Raw genomic sequence first — 11,766 nt, forward strand, 5'->3', positions numbered from 1 at the left:
AGAGAAGAGAAGAGAAGAGAAGAGAAGAGAAGAGAAGAGAAGAGAAGAGAAGAGAAGAGAAGAGAAGAGAAGAGAAGAGAAGAGAAGAGAAGAGAAGGGAAGGGAAGAGAATTAGAGGCCAGCCATGAGAATGTGGAGAGGGAAGGGGGAGAGGAATGGGGAGAGAGGGAAATGGATAAGAGAACAGACCAAGAGCAGGAAGGCAAGAGATCAAGAGCTGTTCTCCATTTTTTGGTACAGTTATTTAGTTCTGTGGAGCCTAACTTCTTAAGTTCTTTGTATATATTGGATATTAGCCCTCTATCAGATGTAGGATTGGTAAGGATCTGTTGGTTGCCATTTTGTCCTGTTGACAGTGTAAATAGTTTTATTATTCTATGTTACTTGTTTTGGGTCCCTGTGGAACAATGCTACACCCTCTTCTTGGACTGACTTAATCCACCTCTCCAATGGTGGGGCCTGAAGAAGCACCACTGGATGGAGAAGCTCTACCAAGGAGGCCACCAGGCATTCCCTCAGGCATGCCACCAGCACTCTGGTACAGCTTAGTAAAGATAGGATTGAAGACTTTCTCCAGTTCTTTCTGCTGATGCTCAAATTCTTCCTTCTCTGCAGTCTTGTACTTATCCAGCCAGTTGATGATTTCATTACATTTTTCAAGAATCTTCTGTTTGTCCTCATCATTGATCTTGCCTTGAGGTTTCTCATCTTCCACAGTTTCATTGATCTTGCCTTGAGGTTTCTCATCTTCCACAGTTTCTTTCAAGTTGAAGGCATAAAACTCGAGTGAATTCTTGGAGAACTTATCTGTCTGCTTCTCATCCTCAGCTTTGTACTTCTCACCTTCTTAGAAGACTCAGTATCCTCCTTACTCAATTGACCCTTGTCATTACTGATTGTTATCTTGTTCTCCTTTCCCATGCTCTTATCTACAGCAGAAACATTGAGGATGCCATTGGCATCCATGTCAAAAGTAACCTCAATCTGTGGAACCCTACGGATTGCTGGAGGTATGCCTGTGAGCTTAAACTTTCCAAGCAGGTTGTTGTCCTTGGTCATGGCTCTTTCATCTTCATATACCTGGCTGGTTGTCAGAGTAGGTGGTGAAAGCCTGTGTCTGCTTGGTGGCATGGGGGTATTGTACTTGATCAGGACAATCATGACTCCACCAGCAGTTTCAATACCAAGGGAAAGAGGAGTGACATCCAAGAGCAGCAAATCTTAAACATTCTCAGACTTGTCACCAGATAGAATGGCTGCCTGGACAGATGCACCATAGGCAACAGCTTCATTAGGATTCAGTTCTTTTCCATTGAAGAAGCCTTGCAGAAGTTTCTGGATCTTGTGGATTCTGGTAGAATTGCCCACCAAGACAATATCATGGATCTGTGACTTGTCTATTTTGGCATCTCAAAGGAACTTCTCTAGAGGGTCCTGTGTGACGGAACAGGTCAACATTCAATTCCTCAAATTGAGCCCGGATAATGGAGGTATAGAAGTCAATTCCCTCATAGAATCAATCTCAATACTGGCCTGAGTGCTGGAGGAAAGGGTACTCTTGGCCTGCTTACAGGCAGTGCAGAGAAACTTGTTCTCGCTGATGTCCTTCTTGTGCTTTCACTTAAGCTCAGCAATGAAATGGTTGATCATTCAGTTGTCAAAGTCTTTTGCACCCAAGTGGGTGTCTCCAGCTATTGATTTGACTTCAAAAATTCCATCCTCAATACTGAGGATTGACACATCAAAAGTGCCACCTCCCAAGTAAAAAATCAGCATATTCCTTTTAGCTCCAACCTTCTTATTTAAGCCATAAGCAATAGCAGCAGCAGTTGGCTCATTGATAATTCAAAATACATTTAGGCCAGCAATAGTTCTAGCATCTTTGTTGCCTGACCCTGAGAATCATTGAAATAAACTGGCACTGTGACCACAGCATTGGTAACAGTTTTTCCAAGATAAGCTTCTCCAATTTCCTTTATTTGTGTCAGAACCATTGAGGACACTTCCTCTGAGTAGAACTACTTTTTGTCTCCCCTTTGTATTCAACTTGGACCGTAGGCCTGCCAGCATCATTCACCACCATAAAAGGCCAGTGCTTCATATTAGACTGAACAACAGCATTATCAAACCTACATCCAATCAGACATTTGGCATCAAAAGCTGTGTTGGTCAGGTTCATTGCAACCTGATTCTTGGCTGCATCCCCAAATAATTGTTGTGTGTTAGTGAAAGCAACATAATTCAGTGTGGTACAGTTACCCTGGTCATTGGCAATTATTTCCACCTTTTCATGCTAGAAGTTACCCACACAGAAGTAGGTGATACCAAGATCAATGCCAACTGCAGGTCCTTTAGACATGGTTGTTTAGGCCCATTTGCACTGACCACGAGACCACAAAATGCCTAAGATCTGCCTCTTCATTCAATGAGTGGTGGTACATACCTTTAATCTCAGGAGACAAAGGCAAGCATATCTCTGAGTTCAAGACCAGCCTGAGACACAGCAAATTCAAGGGGAAGAAAAGCTTAAGTCCAGGCATGGTGATACATGCCTTTAATCCTAGTGTTCAGGAGACAGAGGCATCTAGATCTCTGAGTTCAAGGTCAATCTACAGAGCAAATTTCAGGACAGCCAAGCTTAGGCAGTGAAGGAGTTGGAAAACAGAAAGCTAGAGATAATGTAATAGAACAAGGGAACCATGTTCTAGCCTCAGCAAGCAGCAGAACTCAGCAGCTTTGGCCACATGGCTTTAGATTCAAGAGTAGAATTTATTACTGGGACAATTGATGCTGGTTAACTTGAGCTAAGAAATTAGTAGTGATTAAGAAGAGGCCAACATCACTGAGGTGAAATCTGGGGTGTGTTTTCTGAGAGCACTAAGAAACTGTTCCAGAGATAGCCAAGGTTGTACCTTGTGGTGCAGTTGTACTTGGTTACGTGTAAGAGTCACCCAGGTGTCACTGGTTTTGAAGACTTAAAGGGGTCATGAAGAGCAGCTGAGGCTTGGCACTGTGAGAGGCCATGGAAGGTTATCGGTGAAGGTGCAGCCTCAGTAATAGTTGATGACCCAGGACTGAAGGGGTCATGTGAAGGAGTAGATGCTTGGCACCACGAGAGGCTATTGGTAAGGCCTAGTTGCAGCAGAAGATCCCAGTAGATGCCAGTACTATGGAATGACCATCAAGAACAGCAGCAGTAGAGTGGAGTCAACCAGAACTTAGAGTGCTACAGAAGGCAGAGCTGGAGAAGTGATGTCAGCCCTTTGGAAGAGGTCAGAAGGTCACGTGTGGGTCCCAGACATTGGAACAAGAAGCTGTGAAGTTGCAGTAGACTTGGAGACCGCAGGATGTTAAAGATGCCAGAGCTATAGGATACCTGTTGAGGAAAGCTGCTAACAGGGAGTGGAACAAGCTTAGGAGGAAAAAGTTTTTTTGCAATCAACAAAGGTGAAAAAGGGGTTGGAGATCTGAAGATTGCTTTGACATTAGACGGGGAGATGCAGAGTTTGGAGTTTGCTCATCTTGTTTCCTGTCTTGCTTTGGAAACTATAATTAAGTGATTGGATGGATCTCAGAAGAGACATTGAACTTTGGACTTTTAACATTGTTGCAACTGTTGTGTAGAATATGGGACTTTTAAGTTGGACTAAATATATTTTGCATTAAGTTATGTTTGGGTATGGCCCCATAGACTCATGTGTTTGAACAAGCCTATGGGGGCCAGGGAGTGGAATGTGCTGGTTTGAATATGCTTGGCCCAGGGAGTGGCACTATTAGGAGGTATGGCCTTGTTGGAGTAGGTATGGTGGTGTTGGAGGAAGTATGTCATCACTGTGGGGGTGGGCTTTGAGACCCTCCTCCTATCTGCTTGAAGCCAGTTTGTTCCTGGATTCCTTTGAATGAAGATGTAGAACTCTCAGCTCCTCCTGCATCATACTTGATTGGAAACTACCATGCTCCCACCTTGATGATAATGGACTGCACCTTTGAACCTGTAAGCAAGCCCCAAAGAAATGTTCTTATTAGAGTTGCCTTGGTCATGGTATCTGTATATAGCAATACTTAAAAAAAAAGAAAGAAAGAAAAGCAGAGGCCTTTTGACAGAAAACTGTGTTTGAATGGCCAAACTAATTGTGTTTATGTTAATTTTCCTTTAATTAAAAGAGTACTATCTGAATATCATCCCAAAGTTCTATCATTGTCAAAATATGTTTGATTTTTTTTTCATTTCTGCATCAATGTTTTCTGGGTACCTAGTCAGCTGAGTGTATATAAATCTTGATTTTGTGTTTGGACCTACACAGCAACATTCCACATTAATGAGCATTCCAAATTAATTCATTTGTGTCTTGGGCTAAAATTCGTTGAGATGAATAGGTGCCTTGTTTGTAATATAATTAGGGCCATGTGTTAGCGCAGCCATATGTAGCAGTGTTTTTATTCCTTTAAGGGTTTAAAATCAGGTACCTCTCAAGCAGCTGTAATTTCATATCCAAGTACCAAATGAAAGCAAAACAATAGGTAGGTCAAATATCTGCTTACTTTATTCTTTTTAATTGTGACATCAAGTTTAATGTCTAAAAGCAAAGCATAAATGCACTTTAATATATATCACACATTGTATAATTCTGATATATGGGAGAAAAAACTGCACTTCCATTCTGAGCATAACAGCAACTCTGTGTGCCCAATAAAATTATAATCAATATGAGGACAATCAGGTCCCCCCAAAAATCCATTTTCCTTCCATGTAGTGAAAAAAAATAATTAAGTCCTAACAATGAGAATGCTTACTTGTGCTTCAATTTATTTGCTTATTTTATTCTGAAACTACTTACAAATTTTATAAGTATATAATTTCCCCAAAGTAAATATAAAAAACTAAGTAGTATTTTTCTTCTTTAAATTAACTAATTATTAATTAATTTTTTACACTCCATATTTTATTCCCTCCTCCACTCCTGTCCACCCTCTGACTGTTCCACATCCCATACCTCCTCTCCATGTCCCTGTCTCCACGTGAATATCCTCACCCCCACCACATCTGACCTCTAAACTCCCTGGGGCCTCCAGTCTCTTGACAGTTAGGTGCATCATCAACACAGACCCGGAAGTCCTCTACTGTATGTGTGTTGGGGGCCTCATATCAGCTGGTGTATGCTGCCTGTTTGGTGGTCCAGTCTTTGAGAGATCTCAGGGGTCCCGATTAATTGAGACTGCTGGTCCTCCTACAGGATCTTCCTTCTCCTCAGCTTCTTTCATCCTTCCCTAATTCAACAACAGGGGTCAGCTGCTTCTGTCCGTTGGTTGAGTGAAAATATCTGCATCTGACTCTTTAAGCTGATTGTTTGGTCTTCCGGAATGCTGTCATGCTAGGTCCCTTTTTGTGAGCATTCCATAGCCTCAGTAATAGTGTCAGGCCTTGGCACCTCCCCTTGAGCTGTTTACAATGCACAAGAACTTACTTTTGAGTACGTGGAGGCTCATTCGTTTGAGGAGTTTTCTTTTTTTCTTTTTCCTAAAAACCCAGTTCCTCTAATTCTTCTTGTAGCACTCCTTTCCAAACATTTATTCTTTACTGTTTCAAAAGAATATGTGCATTTACTGTTTAGCAAACATTTCAAGGTCTTCTTGGAAATATACATATTATATTCTCAAATCTTGAAGTAGCTGCAGTTCTGTAATATTTACTGAAATTACCTAAATTCTAAAGAAGGCAGAACTTTTTATTTCCTCAGTTTTGACATGTTTCATGTCTTATAGTCATGAGTTTCTGAGTATTATATTCTAACTCCTGACTGTCTTTCCTGAATATATTGTATTGTGTTGTTAATCACTGCTCAGAAACACCTTCCATATCAACTTCATGTTTTAAGCCTTCAACAGCCTAAGACTAGGATTCTTCTGGGTTTGTTTGAAAGCTCAGGCCTTTGGGTTGAGGCAGAAGTTGGAACAAGGACTCTCCCTTTTGTTCCTAATCACCCATGTTTTAAAATATCAAAACTCCTAAAGTTTCAAGTGTGATGCCTGCTTACTGATCTCACTTACAGAAATTAAATATGTTTAGTGGGTTTTGTTCCAGAATATGCAAAACTGTGTCATTGAGAAAGGTACTGCTAATTGATATCCCCTGTATGGCTGTGCAATAGTTATTCAATTAATTACATATTAACATATGGATTGCTCCCAAACTTCCCTGTACAGATAATGCTCAATCAACACCCTGTACATGTGTTACATCAAATCTGTTCAGATGTAGTTCTCATTTGACTTTCAAAAATGGGCTTTCTGGAGCAAGTGGCAAATGCATCAGCATCTTTGCTAGATATGGCTTGCTCCCTGCCCTGCATTTTTATTAATGCCTTTAGCCTCAGTGAAATTTCTAGCCATTATTTCTGTATTGCTTGTTCTCCTACTCCTCCCACAGAGCTACCGGGCCACTTGGCACCCAAAGAAGATGATGTTGAAATGACCTGGGGAAAGGACAAGGAAATGAGGGACACTTGTCTTTCTTCTTTCATTTTCTATTCCCCTCTTCCTCTGTCAATATCATTCTCTTTGTGTTTTCCTTTCCTTTTGTGGTGAGCTGAGAGGATTAAATCCAGGGCCTCACTCATGTTAATTAAATATTTTATCACTCACAACCCCCGACATTACTCTTTTTCTTTAGGACCTTTGTAAGGCCACAGATCTTGTTCCTTGAGGAACTCTGGCAATGTGCTCTCCACCGGTGCCTTCTTGTGTTTCAGAAAGGTCTTCATCAAAAAGCATCTCTAGTACAATCCTTAAGATTGCTTGGATAATTTTCACATAATCAATTATAAAGTTTTAATAACACCACATATTACAGAAAGGGAGTTTAGTTTAACACTGTATTATCCAAAGGGCCAACTCCAAAAGTGGACATTTCCATACTGAGGTAAATCTGTAGGAAACATTTGTTCTTGTTCTATGAAAGGGGAAGCGTTGGTCCTACCAGTATGCTCTAACCACAGGGAGACATCACATGGATCTTCAGTTTCTGCTCATATTAAGAAAGTTCCTGCATTTTCAAGTGTAGCAATAGATACATGGCTTAGTATCTGATGAAAGAGTATCTCTTTGCTGTTATATATATATATATATAAAAAAACCCTCACTGTGGTAGTTAGAATAAAAATGACCCCATAGGCTCATAGGCAGTGTCACTATTTGGAGGTATGGTCTTGTTAGAGTAGATTTGGAGGAAGTGTGTCACTAGGGGATCTGTTTTGAGGTCTCAGAAGAAGCTCAAACCTGCCAGTGTGTCACAGTGTCTTCTTGCTGCCTCTCAATCACGACAACTCTCAGCTCCTTTTTCAGCACCATGTCTGCTGCTTTCATGCTGCCATGCTTCCTGCCATGATGATAATGGGTTGAATGTCTGAACTATAAGCCAGCCCCAGTTAAATGTTTTCTTTTATAAGAATTGCAATTGTCATGATATCTCATCACAGCAATAAAACCTTAACCAAGACTCTCATCATTAGCCTAGAATCTTCTGATTTATCACTTTGGTTTTTTTTGGTGGACTCATAACATGTCTTCCTTCTATCCTAGTGTTCATGGTACACTTACTGTCTCCTTAGCTACTCTTCTTCAGGGTTTCTTTTTCTTATCTTCTTGTGGTGTTGTATAAATGAATGTAGTGGTCTCAATAATTAATGCATAATTAGACATATAATGAGTCGAAAATGTTTTTGGAAGCTCTCACGTATGGTGTATTACACAGGTTCACTGGAGCCTTGGTTCTGAATATGCAACACACACACTTTGTACTGTGCATGCTGTCATGCCAACCAACATCAAAGAATTTTGCCTGAAATACCTTGGCTCAGATTCAAGATTGTTATGAGTCCTGGTAATTTTTACTGTGTGTATAAAGAAAGCTTTCTAATCTTATGGAAACATAATGGTTTAATTATAGAAAACAAAGACTTGTAATGCTGTCTTACAAATTAGCTTGTCTTTGTGCTGTATTATTTTAGAGCATTTGGTTTCAAATTTTTCTTTACCAACATGAGTTTCATAAAGAACCATTAACAGGCTTAGCTTGGACTCTGGACAGATTTTCCAACATTTTCTGAAGTGGTCATAATCATACTTCTGCCACTTCATGATGCGTTATCCTCATTTTCAGCATTGACAATTATAAAATCAAAATACTGATGACATCTGAAAAACATCAAAGATGCTCTACATCCTGCAATATCAATATTCTGCCAAGATTGCTTATATAAAATAAACAGGAACATTCATGTCACTACTATGCAAATTTGCTTTTTTGTACCACAAAGAATTGTTTTAAATTGAGTTTCTTTCTGATTTTTCTATCACCTAATGTTTGAGTTGTATACCTAGTATAGATTGCTTTAAAAATTACCCTGGGTTGCAGTCACAAAATAACACACATGGTATGTACTCACTGATAAGTGGATATTAGCCAAAAAAGCCAAGAATACCCACTACACAACTCACAGACCATATGTGGAGGTGTGTAGCAATGTGGGATGAGGAACTGGGGGTAGCCACCAGAAAGTCCCAGATGCCAGAAAAGCAAGAAGCTCCCAGGACCCAACTGGGATGACATTAACTGAAATATCCAACAAAGGGGAGAGAACCTATAGAGATCATATCCAGAGGTTGGGTAAGGCCCCCAGTTAAGGGGTAAGGCCACCCACCCATCTCAAAAATATTAATCCAGAATTGCTTCTGTCTAAAGGAAATACAAGGACAAAGAGCGAAACAGAGACTGTAGAAAAGACCATACAGAGACTGCCCCAACTATGGATCCATCACATCTGCAGACACTATTGCTGATGCCAATAAGTGCATGCTGACAAGAGCCTGATATAGCTGTCTCCTGAGAGGATCTGCCAGATACTGACCAATACAGATGCGGATGCTTGCAAACAACCACGGGACTGAGCATGGCGCCCTAATGGAGGAGTTAGGGGAAGGACTGAAGGAGATGAAGGGGTTTGCAACCTCATAAGAAGAACAACAATATCAACCAACCAGACCCCCCGGAGCTCCCAAGGAAAAAATCCACCAACCAAAGAGTACACATAGAGGGACCCCTGCCCCCCAGCTGCATAAGTAGCAGAGGATGGCCTTATCTGGCATCAGTTGGAAGGGAGACCCTTGGTCCTGTGAAGGCTCGATGCCCCAGGGTATGGGAAAGCTAGGTCGGAGAGGTGGGAGTGGGTACATTTTGGGGGGTGTGAAGCACCCTCATAGAAGCAGGGGGAGGGGATGGGATAGGGGGTTTGTGGAGGGGAAACCAGGAAGGGGGATTACTTTGAAATGTAAATAAATAAAATAACCAATAAAATTTGCAATAAAAAAAAATTACCCTGGGTTGAATAAAAATTTTAAGAGTGAAAATGGATTAAAAGCAGAAAAGGGTTTTAAAAGATTATCTTAGATGTTCTTGAACCACTCTTCACCTGTTTCAAGACTTATTATTTTTTAAAAAATTGTTAATCAGTAGTGCATATGGACAATGACTTATCAAGGAGTTAACCAACCATATGAAGAGTTTGGATTTGATGACTGGTTAATTAGCAACTATTGATAGAGCAAATCTTCCACCGAAAAGGCAGAAGCTGATGTATAAATCAATTCCTCCCCTTCCCCACCCCCCACACACTTCTTCAACTTCTACTTTTCGTCTTCCAACCAGGCATTTCTGGGACTGGGTAGATGGAGCTTTTCCAGGACACACCCTCACAGACAGCACTACCAGCTACACTAACAACTGCCCAACTTGGTAACACAGTTATTTTGGCTCCCTGTCATTCTCCACTTCAGGACTCTGAGCACCTTTTCAATGGAGCTACAATCTAGTCACCCTCTGCCTTGGACTCTGCTCTTCAAAGAAATCAACCTAAGACATAAAAAGAAAAAGTCATGATGAATTGACCTATAATATAGTTAAGTTCAGATTCTGAGAAGGGCTCTGTCATGATTAGAATAGGAAATAGCCTTTATAGGCTTATGTTTGAAATGGTTACTTCCCAGCTTGTGGCACTACTTTGAGGTCCAGTGAAGCCTTTAGAAGATGAGTCCTTGATGTAGGAAGTGAAACTCTGGGGCAGGCTTTTTAGTATTCTAACCAACTGGTTCTGGCTTGTGTTCATCATCCTGATGTGAACAGCCAGAGAAGCCGTTCATTCCGTCTCATTCTCCGACTGCCAGAATGGACTGAAAATGATCGAAAATCAGGAGCCAGAATAAACCCTTATCAATTAAGTTGCTTCTGTTCAGTAGTTTGTCACAGCAACAAGAAAAATCATAATATAGTTTAATATAAAGAGAGTAATTAGACATTGATAAGCAGTGCTTCAGAGCAGGAGTGTGGCCAGGAAGGTTCCTTGGGCTCTGAAATATCAACAATCCTTGCATTTGAAAAGCTAGATGAAAAATCAGCTGATTAAAAAAAAAAGCCTACAGGCAGAGTCCAAAAGGAAAGCCAAAGAGGCTGTAAAATTATACTTAGATGCAACAGTTTTCAACAATTGAGAAGACAAAAACCAAATGGGAAAATAGGTAAAAGATATGACCCTAGAGCTCACAGGAAAAGGAAAGCGTATGAAACGTATGAAAAATGCTAAATTTCACACATTCTGAAGAAAAAGGAAATTACTCCTATAGTGAAATATCATTTCTTATAAATAGGTCAACAAAATCAGGTTTGGAAAGGTACTCTGTAGTGAGCTTGTGGGTGAAAGATACTCTCATTCCTTGCTGGTGGAAGTACAAACTGTTATAGAGGGATTTTACAATATCTATCCAGCAGAAAAGAAAATGCATTTACAGTTTGTCCTTAGCAATTGCATTCTAGAAATGAAATGTAAATTACATCTGAGCAGATTTGAAAAAATCTACACAAGGTTATTTACTGAGAACTATTTGTACAAACAAAAGCTCTGGAGCCATCTGCATGTTCACCAACAGGGAACTGATTAAATAAACTAGTGTGCAGCCATGTGAGGACTACCATACAGTCGCTTTAGGAAAAACAAGCTAGAGAGATGGCTCGGCAGTTAAGAGCATATTCTCTTGCAGAGGACTTGAGTTTACTTTCTACCACCATCATCAGGCAGCTCATCACAGCTGCCTGCCATTCCACCACCAAGAGATCCAATGCCCTCCTTTGAACTCCACAGGCACATACTCACAAGCACGTACTTCCACACAAACATACATACACACATAACTTAAAGGTAAGAAAATGAAGTCTACTGAAATGTTCACCTCTTGTAACCAGGCCGACTTCCAGTGGAGGGATAGAGAGAGATACCGAACCAGCCACAAAACCTTCGACCCAAAATTTGTCCTGCCTACAAGATGTACGGGGTAAAGATGGACCAGAGATTGAGGGACTGGACAATAAATGATTGGCCCAAGTTGAGACCCATACCACAAGACAGAGCCCACTTCCAACACTGTTAGTGATATTCTGTTATATTTGCAGCCAGGAGCCTGTCATCTGAGAGACTTCACCTAGCAGCTGATGGAAACAGATGCAGAAACCCACAGCCAAACATTAGGCAAAGCTTGGGGACTCCCGTAGAAGAGGGAGAGGAAGGATTGAAGGACACACCACAAGAAAACCTACAGAATCATTAACCTGGGCCCATAGGAATTCAGAGACTGACCCACCAATCAGATAGTATGCATGGGATGGACCTAGCTCCCCTACACATATGTAACAGATGTGCAGCTTGGTCTTCATGTGGGACC

At 40.9% G+C, this 11,766-nt stretch overlaps 1 pseudogene; it reads right to left on the bottom strand.

Moving 5' to 3' along the window:
• Positions 1-433: 433 nt before the first annotated feature.
• LOC110286461 lies at positions 434-2,359 on the bottom strand (annotated as a pseudogene).
• Positions 2,360-11,766: the final 9,407 nt, after the last annotated feature.

The sequence above is a fragment of the Mus caroli genome, chromosome X (assembly GCF_900094665.2).
Source record: "Mus caroli chromosome X, CAROLI_EIJ_v1.1, whole genome shotgun sequence".
Classification (NCBI taxonomy): Eukaryota; Metazoa; Chordata; class Mammalia; order Rodentia; family Muridae; genus Mus; species Mus caroli.